Source organism: Choloepus didactylus, chromosome 17 (genome assembly GCF_015220235.1).
Source record: "Choloepus didactylus isolate mChoDid1 chromosome 17, mChoDid1.pri, whole genome shotgun sequence".
Lineage (NCBI taxonomy): Eukaryota > Metazoa > Chordata > Mammalia > Pilosa > Megalonychidae > Choloepus > Choloepus didactylus.
In genome coordinates, this window is record NC_051323.1 from 47,598,331 (window position 1) to 47,610,829 (window position 12,499).

The 12,499-nt window shown below is 37.1% G+C and overlaps 1 protein-coding gene across 2 annotated transcripts in view; it reads right to left on the reverse strand.

The window, feature by feature from the left end:
• Window positions 1–12,499, reverse strand: part of CAMKMT (calmodulin-lysine N-methyltransferase) — a 499,328-nt gene that overhangs the window by 472,018 nt on the left and 14,811 nt on the right. The window lies entirely within an intron of this gene.

Below are 12,499 nucleotides of genomic sequence, written 5' to 3' on the forward strand. Positions count from 1 at the left end.
CTATCAATACTACTGTAGCTTTGTCATTAAAACTTATAAGCGGTAAGTGTATTAACAGATACATGTAAACTGTATTACCTTTTCCAGGAAAAATGAGCTTTTTATTTCTATCATAGAAAACCAGTTCTTTGAGAGAGTAACTGAGTGGGATTGCAAAAAGTTCTTTGCCATCACAACTGAACAAACAAGCACTGGGGTCCACAGTATCTAAACCTAATTAAACAAAGTCACCACCCACAAATCAAACCTTCATCATACTAATGCAATGATTCTGCATTTTCTTTGTGCATACAAGAATCTAGGTATAGATGAGACTATTTATACTAACATTATGGAAAACTACAGTATATATAGATATATATAAGAAAAGATATAAGAAAAGTATATAAGAAAAGGAAGAAAGCATTTAACATCTAAAAATGCAAGATGAAGCTATTAAAAATGATCAGCAACATATCACAGAACTAGGAAAAAAAGAACTTTTTTCCTAAATATAAAAACACTATGTGATTCAACAAGGTGAATGGATCCTGCAGACAGCATTTTGAGTAAAGTACACCAGAAACAAAGGCAAACACTATAATGCCTCACCAATATGGACTATACAATGTGTAAAGTCAGAATTGAATCTTAGAACACAGCCTAACAGGGGAATGATTATTGTAATGTTCCCTAGATTGTGAGATCTTACAGCAGTCAAATCTATTCCTGAATTCTAATGGCTATCTCCAAACTCTGAGATGCTGATCCCTTGGTATATAACCTGATTGGTCTCTGGAACATTGGGTATCTGTGTGACACCTGAAACTCAGAGCTAGAGCTCAGCAGATATGTCAGTATTAGTGCATACAGCAACTGTTAAAAAAAAAAAGAGCCTAGACTTCAGTTAGAGACATGAATGAAGCAGATCCGGTTAAGACTAGGGCAAATCAGGCCAAAGGGTAAAGGTTGAAACTGACTGTGTGTTAAAACTTCAACTTCCATGTGAGACCAAGGGAAGAGATGTTCATTTGGTGCAGGATCTATATTTTCTAAACAATATAACTTCTACAGTCAGTTTGTTCAAACACCACAAATACATGGAACTTTGAATAGGATGTGAGATATGGTAGGTTTGTATAGGTTAGAGTGAAATAGTGACACATCCCAAAAGTAATTTGAGCAGAGAATAAAAATATATATGCAGGGCCCCCCTGAGGAGCTGGGGGAAAATGCAGAAGTGTTGGACGTCGTCACCTGGATTGTTGCTTATGTTCTCACAAACATTGAGGACTGGTGGTTCGATGTGCCAAGCCCTCTATCGTGGGACATGCCCTTATGAAGCTCATTACTGAAAAGGAGAGGCTAAACCTGCATATAATTGTGCCTAAGAGTCTCCCACTGAGTACTTGTTTGTTGCTCAGATGTAGCCCTCTCTCTCTAGCTAAGCCACCTCGGCAGGTGAACTCACTGCCCTCCACCCTACATGGGACCCGACTCCCAGGGGTGTAAATCTCCCTGGCAATGCAGGATATGAATCCCAGGGATGAACCTGGACCCAGCATCATGGGATGGAGAACATCTTCTTGACCAAAAGGGGGAAGTGAAATGAAATAAAGTTTCAGTGGCTGAGAGATTTCAAATGGAGTTGAGAGGTCACTCTGGTGGACATTCTTATGCACTATATAGATAACACTTTTTAGGTTTTAATGTATTGGAATAGCTAGAAGTAAATACCTGAAACTATCAAACTGCAACCCAATAGCCTTGACTCTTCAAGACGACTGTATAACAATATAGTTTACAAGGGGTGACAATGTGATTGTGAAAACCTTGTGGATCGCACTCCATTTATCCAATGTATGGATGGATGAGTAGAATAATGGGGACAAAAACTAAATGAAAAATAGGGTGGGAAGGGGGGGATAATTTGGGCGTCCTTGTTTACTTTTGTTATTCTGATTCTTTCTGATGTAAGGAAAATGTTCAAAAATAGATTGGGGAGATGAATGCATAACTATATGATGGTACTGTAAACAGGTGATTGTACACCATGGATGACTGTATGGTATGTGAACATATTTCAATAAAACAGAATTAAAAAAACAAAACAATATGTGGTTTCTTCAAGAAAAACCTAAAAATGCAAAAAATAAAAGCATGCACAAAAAAATGCTCATGACCACAGTGAATATATTTGTACATAGTTTTCAAATCTTATTCTATGCTTATGCACCTCTCATTAAATAACTGAGACCTTGTTGCCCATACTGTTTTGCAACTTATGTTTTTTAACATAACATCATATACACAGTTTCCACATCAAGTATTTTCCTGTAACATGATTTTAATGGCTGCCAAGTGATTCAATGAATGACTGTACCATAATTTATTGAACCAACACTTTATGTTGGATTTTTAGATGGTATCCACTTTTTGCCGCAATGAATCTCCTTGGGGAAACATCATTGAGTCCACTTCTGATTACTTCCTTAGGATAAATTCCTGAAAATGGAATTGCTTTATATATTACCTAGATTTTAATAAAGAAAATTTCCTTCTCATTTGCTTGTGAGTACACAAGCCACTCCCACTCTGTCTCTTTCTCTCTCTCTCTCTCGCTCTCTCTCTCTCTCTCTCTCTCACACACACACACACACACACACACAGAAGGATAAAATAAGCATTTGGAATAAAATCTGAGACAAGAGTAGATAAAAAGGTGTACATATTTTGCAAAAAGTTAAATATTTCTAGAAAACAGAAACTGGGGAAATACAAATGAAATGTATGTTAGAAAGTTAAAAGCACTATTTGAGATAAAAAGTGTGATTTTCAGAGTTATCATTGAAGCAGACTTGCCATTACTAAAAAGTATATTCCTGAAGCAAAGGATCAGAAAGTGTACCCTATGACATTTTAAAATGAGGAAGGTAGAGAAACAGAAAGGTTAATCCTATACCTCTAGAATAATCACAAAAATGACAATCAATTATCTATGAAGTATAGAAATTCTAAAGGATGTTATCTCATGAAAGAATAATGTCAACAATCCTTGTCTCCAATAGTATAAGAACTAGTGCCAATTACAGAAAATTTGCCATGAATGCAGGTGGTAAAGATTCAGGTTGATTTCTTGGCTTCAAGTTGCCTCCCATTAGTTCCCAACTCAAGGATTGTTCTTTGTTCACTGGGTTATCTACTTTATCCAAGTGTCAACTCTGCAAGATCTTGTCTCCCCTCAATCTTTCAACTGTTTGCCTACTTCCTGCCTGGACTATGTGGTTAGATAGTAATACCTACTAGGAAGGGAATTTTCCAAACTGAAATCCTTGCACACTTGAGTTTTGGCATGCTACTGATAATTAATGTTATATGATAAAGAAGATTTTTTTGTGCCAACAAACCCAGAGTATAAAAAGTTCACTCCATCTTTCTCCTAAACTCTAAAATTTTAAGTTATTTCCCATGACTTTATTTACCAAAAGCCACATTCTTCTCCCTTGAGCCAATCAATTTTTTTTTCATAAGCACTTAAAGCTATCCTAGAACTGAAAACTGAAGGTCTTTGAGTTTTTTTCCCAAGAATGGTCTGTGGAACAAGGACTACAGAGGAAATCACTGGGACAGAAGACTATTTACAGAAGAAAAAAAATGTTACTAGAGGAAAAATGTGAAGCTTGAGGTACCAAGAAACTGAAGGTAGAGATTAAAAGTAAGCTAGATATGGTTTATTAATTTTCTTGGCGTATGGTAGGAACATGTTGGAAGCAAAGTAGTTGTTTTAGGTTATTTGTTTTTCTTAATCCTTTGCTTTGTTTTGTTTGAAACGTTGTCTTTTTATTGTTGTTTGTTTTTGATTTTTTGAAAAGTTAAACAAAATGAAAAAAAAAGTAAGCTAGAACTAAATATGACGCCACAAGCACTAGCAACACACACAAAAAATAGATTTCAACAAATTTTAAAGCTTTTGTGCATCAAACAACAATAACAAAACCTAAAAAGATAACCTGCAGGATGGGGGGAAATATTTGCAAATCATATATCATGACAAGGGTCTAGTATCTAGAATATATAAAGAACTCTCACAACTCACAACAAAAAGATAAACAATCCAAACAAAAACTGGCACAGGATTTGAATAGATTTTTTCTCTAAAGACATACTATGGCCAATAAGCACAATGTTCAAAATCATTAGTTATTAGGCAAATACAAATGCAAACAACAATGAGATACCATTTCACACCTACTAAGATGGCTATAATTAAAGAAATGGAAAATAACAAGTGTTGGTGAGGATGCAGAGAAACTGGAAGCTTCATATATTGCTGGTAGGGATGTAAAATGGTGCAGCAACTGTGGAAAATGGTTTAGCAGCTTCTCAAAAACTTAAACAGAGTTGCCATATGATCCAGCAATCCTGCTCCTAGGTAAGTATACACACTCAAATCGAAAACATCCATTCACCCAAAAACTTGCACACAAATGTTTATAGCAGCATTATTCATAACAGCCAAAAAGTAGAAACAACACAAATGCCCATCAACAGATGAATGGATAAACAAAACATGGTATATCTATACAGTTGAATATTATTCAGCCACAAAAAAGGAATGAAGTACTGATACATACTACAATATGAATGAATCTTAAAAAAACATTATGCTAAGTGAAAGAAGCCAGACATAAAAGGCCACATATCATATGATTCCATTTATATGAAATGTCCACAATAGGCAAATCCATAGAGACAGAAAGTAGATTAGTGGTGGCCAGGGACTGGGAACTGGGAAGAAAATGGAAAGTGACTGCTAATGAGTAAAGGTTATCTTTTTGGGGGTGACGAAAATGTTCTGGAATTAGACAGTGGTGATGGATGAACAATATTGTGAATATACTTAAAAAAAAAAACAAACATTGATTTGAACACTTTAAAATAGTTTAAGTGGTGAATTTTATCTCAATTATAAAGAAAACTGGTGCAAAAATAAAAGTAAGCCAGAGGGTGGAATAGACCCTAAAAGGCTGAAGCACAGAGGAGGACTTTTCAGAAGGAAAGGTTTGAAAAACTTGATTCTAGATGCAACTTGCTTTGGAGCTCTTTCAAAAATAAATGGCTACAGAGATTATTTTTGGAGCCCTTTCAAAAATAAATGGCTACACCTTTCTGAAGGTCAGTGTGGTAGTTCCACAAAAAGTTAAGTGTGTGGGGACCAAAAGGCCCTGCAACCTCATTATGGGGTATGTCATTTGAAGATCTGAGAGCAGAGACATGAATGGACATTTGCAAACTGGTGTTCACGGAGGCAGTAATCATGATTTGCAAAGGGTGGAGATGACCTAAGGGTACATCGACTGAAGAACAGAGTGGTGTACTGTGTTGTAAGCATACAGTGGAACATTGAGCAACTACAAGAAGGAGTGAAACTGTGAGACACACAACGAGGTGAATGGATCCTGTACACAGTATTTGAGTGAAGTACACCAGAAATAAAGGCAAACACTTTCATGCCTCACCAATATGGACTAATTACAATGTGTAAACTCAGAATTGAATCTTAGAACATAGCCTAACGTGGACATAATTATTGTAATAGTCCCTAGATTGTAAGCTCTTACAGCACTTAACTCTATCCCTGAATTGTAACGCCTATCTACAAACTTTGAGATGCTGATCCCTTAGTGTATAACCTGATTGGTCTCTGGAACAATGCATATCTCTGAGAAACCTGAAACTCAGAGCTAGAGCTCAGCAGATATGAATGTCAGTATCAGTACATACAGCCACAGTTAAAAAAAAAAAGCTGAAAAAGAGCCCAGACTTCAATTAGTGATATGAATGAAGCAGGTCTGGTTAAGACCAGGGCAAGCCAGGCCAAAGGGTAAAGGTTGAAACTGACTGTATTTTAAAACTTCAACTTCCATATGAGACCAAGGGAAGACATATCTATTTGGTACAGGATCTAAATTCTCTAAATGGTACAACTCTACAGTCAGTTTGTTCAAACACCACAATTGCATGGAACTTTGAATAGGAAGTGAGATACGGTAGGTTAGTACAGGCTGGAGTGAAATAGTGACACATCCCAGAGTAATTTGGGCAGATAATAAAAAATATATTTACAGCCTCCCCCTCCCCAGCCCTGAGGATCTGGGGAAGGTGTGGAAGTGCTGGACTTCCTCACCTGGACTGGTGTTGATGTTGTCACAAACATTGGGACTGGCGGTTTGATGTGCTGAGCCCTCGATCATGGGACATGCCCTTATGAAGCTCGTTACTGTAAAGGAGAGGCTAAACTTGCATATAATTGTGCCTAAGAGTCTCCCCCTGAGTACCTCTTTGTTGCTCAGATGTGGCCCTCTCTCTCTCTAACTGAGCTACCTCAACAGGTGAACTCGCTGCCCTCCCCTCTATGTGGGACCCCACTCCCAGGGGTGTAAATCTCCCTGGCAATGCAGAATATGACTCCCGGGGATGAATCTGGACCCAGCATCATGGGACTGAGAGTATCTTCTTGACCAAAAGGGGGATGAAAAATGAGACAAAATAGTTTCAGTGGCTGAGAGATTTCAAATGGAGTCGAGAGGTCACTCTGGTGGACATTCTTATGCACTATATAGATAACACCTCTTAGGTTTTAATGTATTGGAATAGCTAGAAGTAAATACCTAAAACTAGCAAACTCCAACCCAGCAGTCTGGACTTCTGAAGACAATTATATAATAATGTAGATTACAAGGGGTGACAGTGTGATTGTGAAGACCTTGTGGATCACACTCCCTTTATCTAGTGTATGGATGAGTAGAAAAATGGGGATAAAAACTAAAGGACAAATGGGGTGGGATGGGGGGGATGACTTGGGTGTTCTTTTTTCACTTTTATTTTTTATTCTTGTTCTGGTTCTTTCTGATGTAAGGAAAATGTTCAGAGATAGATTGTGGTGGTGAACGCATAACTATGTTATCATACTGTGGACAGCTGATTGCATACCATGGATGATTGTATGGTGTGTGAATGTATTTCAATAAAACTGAATTTAATAAAAAAAAATAAATGGCTACAGAGATTATTTTTTCAGTCTTATATCCAGTTAAGGAAATATATATATCTGAAATTAGTAAGTGGTTTCCATACGTAATATATGAAAATCTGAAAAATGTGTGAGGGAACAGTAAATTGAAACTTTCAGCATATCCATATGTAAGCAACATAAACAATCATGATTAGAGTTTAAAACAAATTAGAAAACTAAGTTATAACTGGCCCATATCTATGAAATTTAAGTTCATGAAAACATGATTTAATGGTGTCTTTTAATTTTCTACATACACTGGATCATCTTTTCAAAGTCCTATATAGTTCCTTCCAAAATACAAGAAAAAACCCAAGAGAACAAAAGCTGTTTTAATACTACTGCTGTTAATTTCACTACTACCATTAAAACTATACTTTTAAATATAAATTCCATATTCACATTTGCCTCAGATGCCAGCCTCACCAAGCTCTAAACAGGCACCTATGGAATCTGCCATATGTCTAATTGCATAAGCATATAGTGCATTTGCTATACTAGAAGATGCACCAAAGTCAAAGACAAAGTCATTCTTGAGTTCTTGCTCATTCTAAGCTCCCAGGACAAGCCAAAAGTCAAATGGCAATTTTCTATTTCAGCAATTACCATAGTAACAGTAGCCACATACAAAGAAAGGATGATAGTTCAGGCCTCTCAGCTTTTTCTATACTGAAGACATGCATGTATTTATAAATGAATAACTCAGGTGCTCCTTCTAAATATAGAAGTATGCCTACTGCACACTAAAATTAAATTGAGATTTGAGGGGCAGGGAATAATTTCTAGTATCTATACATGAAGCTCTAAACAATAACAAATTGCAAGTTATAAGATAAGGTGAGGAAATTTTTTTACAAGATTTTAAAATCTCCTAGTATATCTTAATTTTCCATATACACATCTATCGAACAGCAAGGGCCTCTTCTATAATATTCTGAACTCCTAATATATGTGGCCAGATGGATAAGATTTTGCCAAGGAATAAATTAGGAGTCATACCCTGGATTTTTTTTTTTTTTTTTTTTTTTTTACAAAACAAATTGTACTTTCGATTGTTTACAGTACCATTACATAGTTGTACATTCATCACCTAAATCAATCCCTGACACCTTCATTAGCACACACACAAAAATAACAAGAATAATAATTAGAGTGAAAAAGAGCAATTGAAGTAAAAAAGAACACTAGGTACCTTTGTCTGTTTGTTTGCTTCCCCTACTTTTCTACACATCGATCCATAAACTAGACAAAGTGGAGTTTGGTCCTTATGGCATTCCCAATCCCACTGTCACCCCTCATAAGCTACATTTTTATACAACTGTCTTCGAGATTCATGGGTTCTGGGTTGTAGTTTAATAGTTTCAGGTATCCACCACCAGCTACCCCAATTCTTTAGAACCTAAAAAAGGTTGTCTAAAGTGTGCGTAAGAGTGCCCACCAGAGTGATCTCTCGGCTCGTTTTGGAATCTCTCTGCCACTGAAGCTTATTTCATTTCCTTTCACATCCCCCTTTTGGTCAAGAAGATGTTCTCCATCCCACGATGCCAGGTCTACATTCCTCCCCGGGAGTCATATTCCACGTTGCCAGGGAGATTCACTTCCCTGGGTGTCTGATCCCACGTAGGGGGGACATACCCTGGATTTTAATTTCCAAACCCTTAATACTTACTTTGGAAGAAAGAGTCAACCATACTCAGATATACAGAAACAACATAGCTTAGGAATTTTATAACCCAACTTTTACACCATCCAGATTTTTACTTCTGATGACAGATCACTAAGAGAAATTCTTTATTTTTTCATTTTAAGTACCATCATGTAAGGCTGACAGAAAATAATAGTCACAGTTTCAATTTATGCCACTGCCTGTATATATATAACTATATACTTTAAATTCACAAATATCTAGTTATATATCCTCTTAGACTATTTGTTTCAAGTCTAAAGAACTTTAAACGGACAAAAATCAAAAAGTATAGAAAGTTTAAGATGGACAAACTAATAACAAGTATTGATAACAAATATTGATCACCATATATGTGTCATCTCTGTTGAGTTGTGGCAGGAGATCTTAGGTGATAAAAACTGAGAAAGTGAAAATACGGTTTATATTTATGATCTGTGAAGGACTCACAACATACCAAATGCCCTTCACTAGAACCCTGAAGCAGGTTACCATAAACATGCACTGATAATCATTCCTCCCCCTAGAGAATGTGATGGCCTTTTCACTAGCCCCTGATGGTTCTGCCCTGCATTTTCTCACCCCATATATTTTCTAGTGCTTTTGTCCTCATTTAGAGTGACTTCTCCATTTCTCCCAGATTTTCAAATATTTCCAGGTCCAGTTTAAATTCTTGCTCCTCAAAACCTTTCAAAAGTCATTCCTTGCTCAGGAATGATTATGGTTTGTAAACTTTCTTGGATATAGTAAGATCATGTTGGAAGCAATAGAGTTATTTTAGGTTTTTTTTCTCTTATTCCTTTGTTTTCTTAGGGGTTGTTAATTTTCTTGGGGTATGGTAGGAACATGTTGGAAGCAATGTAGTTATTTTAGATTATTTGTTTTTCTTACTCCTCTGTTTGGACATGGTTTATTAATTTTCTTGGGGTATGGTAGGAACATATTGGAAGCAAAGTAGTTATTTTAGGTTATTTGTTTTCCTTACACCATTGCTTTGTTTGAAATGTTGTGGGATTTTTTTGGTTGTTGTTTGCCTGTTTATTTTTAATTTTTTGATAAACAAAGTTAAAAAATTGAAAAAAAATCAGTAGAAAAATGGGAGTAAAAACTAAATGACAAATAGGGTGGGATGGGGGGATGGTTTGGGTATTCTCTTTTCACTTTTATTTTTTATTCTTATTCTGATTCTTTCTGATGTAAGGAAAATGTTCAGAAATAGATTGTGGTGATGAACGCATAACTATATGATCATACTGTGAACAGTTGATTGTATACCATGGATGACTGTATGGTTTGTGAATATATTTCAATAAAACTCAATTAAAAAAAATTAAAAAAATTTAAAAAATTAAAAAAAAAAAGTCATTCCTGTCTCTCAACTCCGAATACATGTGAAGTCTTCCATTCGTTTGGAAATTAATTATACATTAGCTGGTGAGTTCTTGAGTTGGATTGTTGACTTTTCTTATTTAATTATTTTTATCATTTAACTTTTCATGAATTTAAGCTCCTTGAGGACAGTATGCCATATTTCTATCTATAAAGAAGGTACTATTTAAATACCTATCAGTTTGAATTTATTTAAAACTATTCGTCACTTTTTTTTTTAATAATTCTATAGTGTTGATTTAACAACTTTAAAAAATACAGTGAAGTTGATGGTATTCCACTTCATTTTTTTTTTTTTCATTTTTATTGAGATTTTCAGATACCATACAATTATCCAAAGATCCAAAGTGTACAATCACTTGCCCCTGGGTACCCTCATACAGCTGTGCATCCATCACACTTAATTTTTGTTCAATTTTTAGAAACTTTTCATTACTCCAGACAAGAAATAAAGTGAAAGATGAAAAAAGAAAAAAAAGAAAAGGAAACTCTAATCCTCCCCTACCCCTAAACAACCCACCTCAATTGTTGACTCATAGTATTGATATAGTACATTTGCTACTGTTTATGAAAAAAATGTTGAAATACTACTAACTGTAGTATATAGTTTCTAATAGGTATATAGTTCTTCCCTATATGCCCTCTATTGTTAACTTCTAATTGTATTGTCATACATTTGTTCTGGTTCATGGAAGCGATTTCTAGTATTCGTACAGTTGATCATGGACATTGCCCACCATAGGATGCAATTTTATAAATTCCCATCTTTTGACCTCCAACTTTCCTTCTGGTGACATATATGACTCTGAGCTTCCCCTGTCCACCTCATTCACACACCATTTGGCGCTGTTAGTTACTCTCACATCTTGCTACCGACACCCCTGTTCATTTCCAAACATTTAAGTTCATCCCAATTGAACATTCTGCTCATACTAAGCAACCACTCCCCATTCTTAAGCCTCGTCCTATATCTTGGTACCTTATATTTCATGTCTATGAGTTTACATATTATAATTAATTCCTATCAGTGAGACCCTGCAATAATTGTCCTTATGTGTCTGGCTTATTTCACTCAGTATATTGCCCTCGAGGTTTTGTCATCTGTTCTAGTCTGCTAATGCTGCAGAATGCAAAACGCCAGAGATGGATAGGCTTTTATAAAACGGGGGTTTATTTCACTACACAGTTACAGTCTTAAGGCCACAAAGCGTCCAAGGTAACACCTCAGCAATCGGGTACCTTCACCGGAGGATGGCCAATGGCGTCCGGAAAACCTCTGCTAGCTAGGAAGGCAGCTGGCATCTGCTCCAAAGCTCCGGCCTCAAAACGGCTTTCTTCCAGGACGTTCCTTTCTAGCAAGCTTGCTTCTCTTCAAAACATCACTCCCAGCTGCACTCTCTCTCCTCTTTGAGTCAGCTCATTTATATAGCTCCACTGATCAAGGCCCACCCCGAATGGGTGGGGCCACACCTCCATGGGAACATCTCATCAAAATTATCTCCCACAACTGGGTGGGGCACACTCCAAGCAAATCCAACCAGCACCAAAACTTCTGCCCCACACAAGACCACAAAGATAATGGCATTTGGGGGACACAATACACTCAAACTGGCACATTCCACCCCCTGGAACCCAAAATGACATTATCTTTCCAAATACAAAATACATTCATTTCATCACAATATCACAAAAACTTAAATCATTTCAGTAACAAAAGTTAAGTACAAAATCCCATCAAAATCAATTTAGGCATGGTGGGTCCTAAGGCACAATTCTCCTTTAGCCTTGGATCTGTGGACTTAGAACAAGTTATATGCTTCCAATATACAAAGGAGGGACATTCATAGGATAAATATTTCCATTGCCATAAGGAGAAACAGTAAGCAAAACAGGGTTAACAGGAGCAAAACAGTTCCTAAAACCCGCAGGACAAACTCCATTAGATTTCAAAGTCTGAGAGTCACTAACAAAACAACGTTGCATCCTTGGGGCTTGAGAGAGAGGGAGCCTAACCCTTCCCAAGGGCCTTTTTGGCAGCTGTTTCTTCTCCAAATGCTTAGGTGAGTGCTCCAACATATCCACACATTGGGGAGACCACCTTCTCGGCCCCACCCTCCTCAAACATCGGGGCAGCTCCCGGATTCCCTTCCATCTCCGGGGCACACGCTCAACCCCTTCAGAACAGTGTGGTGGCAGCCAGGCTCTCCCCAATTCCCTGGAAATGTGCTCCACCCTCTTTGGGAACTGAGGTGGCAAAACTCTTTCAGAGCATCGAGGCGGAAAGCCCGCCCTCGACCTCCAGGGCAGACTCACCCTTTCCATGCATGTGGGCTGCTCCGCTCTCCCAGCCCGAGACCTCCTGACTCCAGACC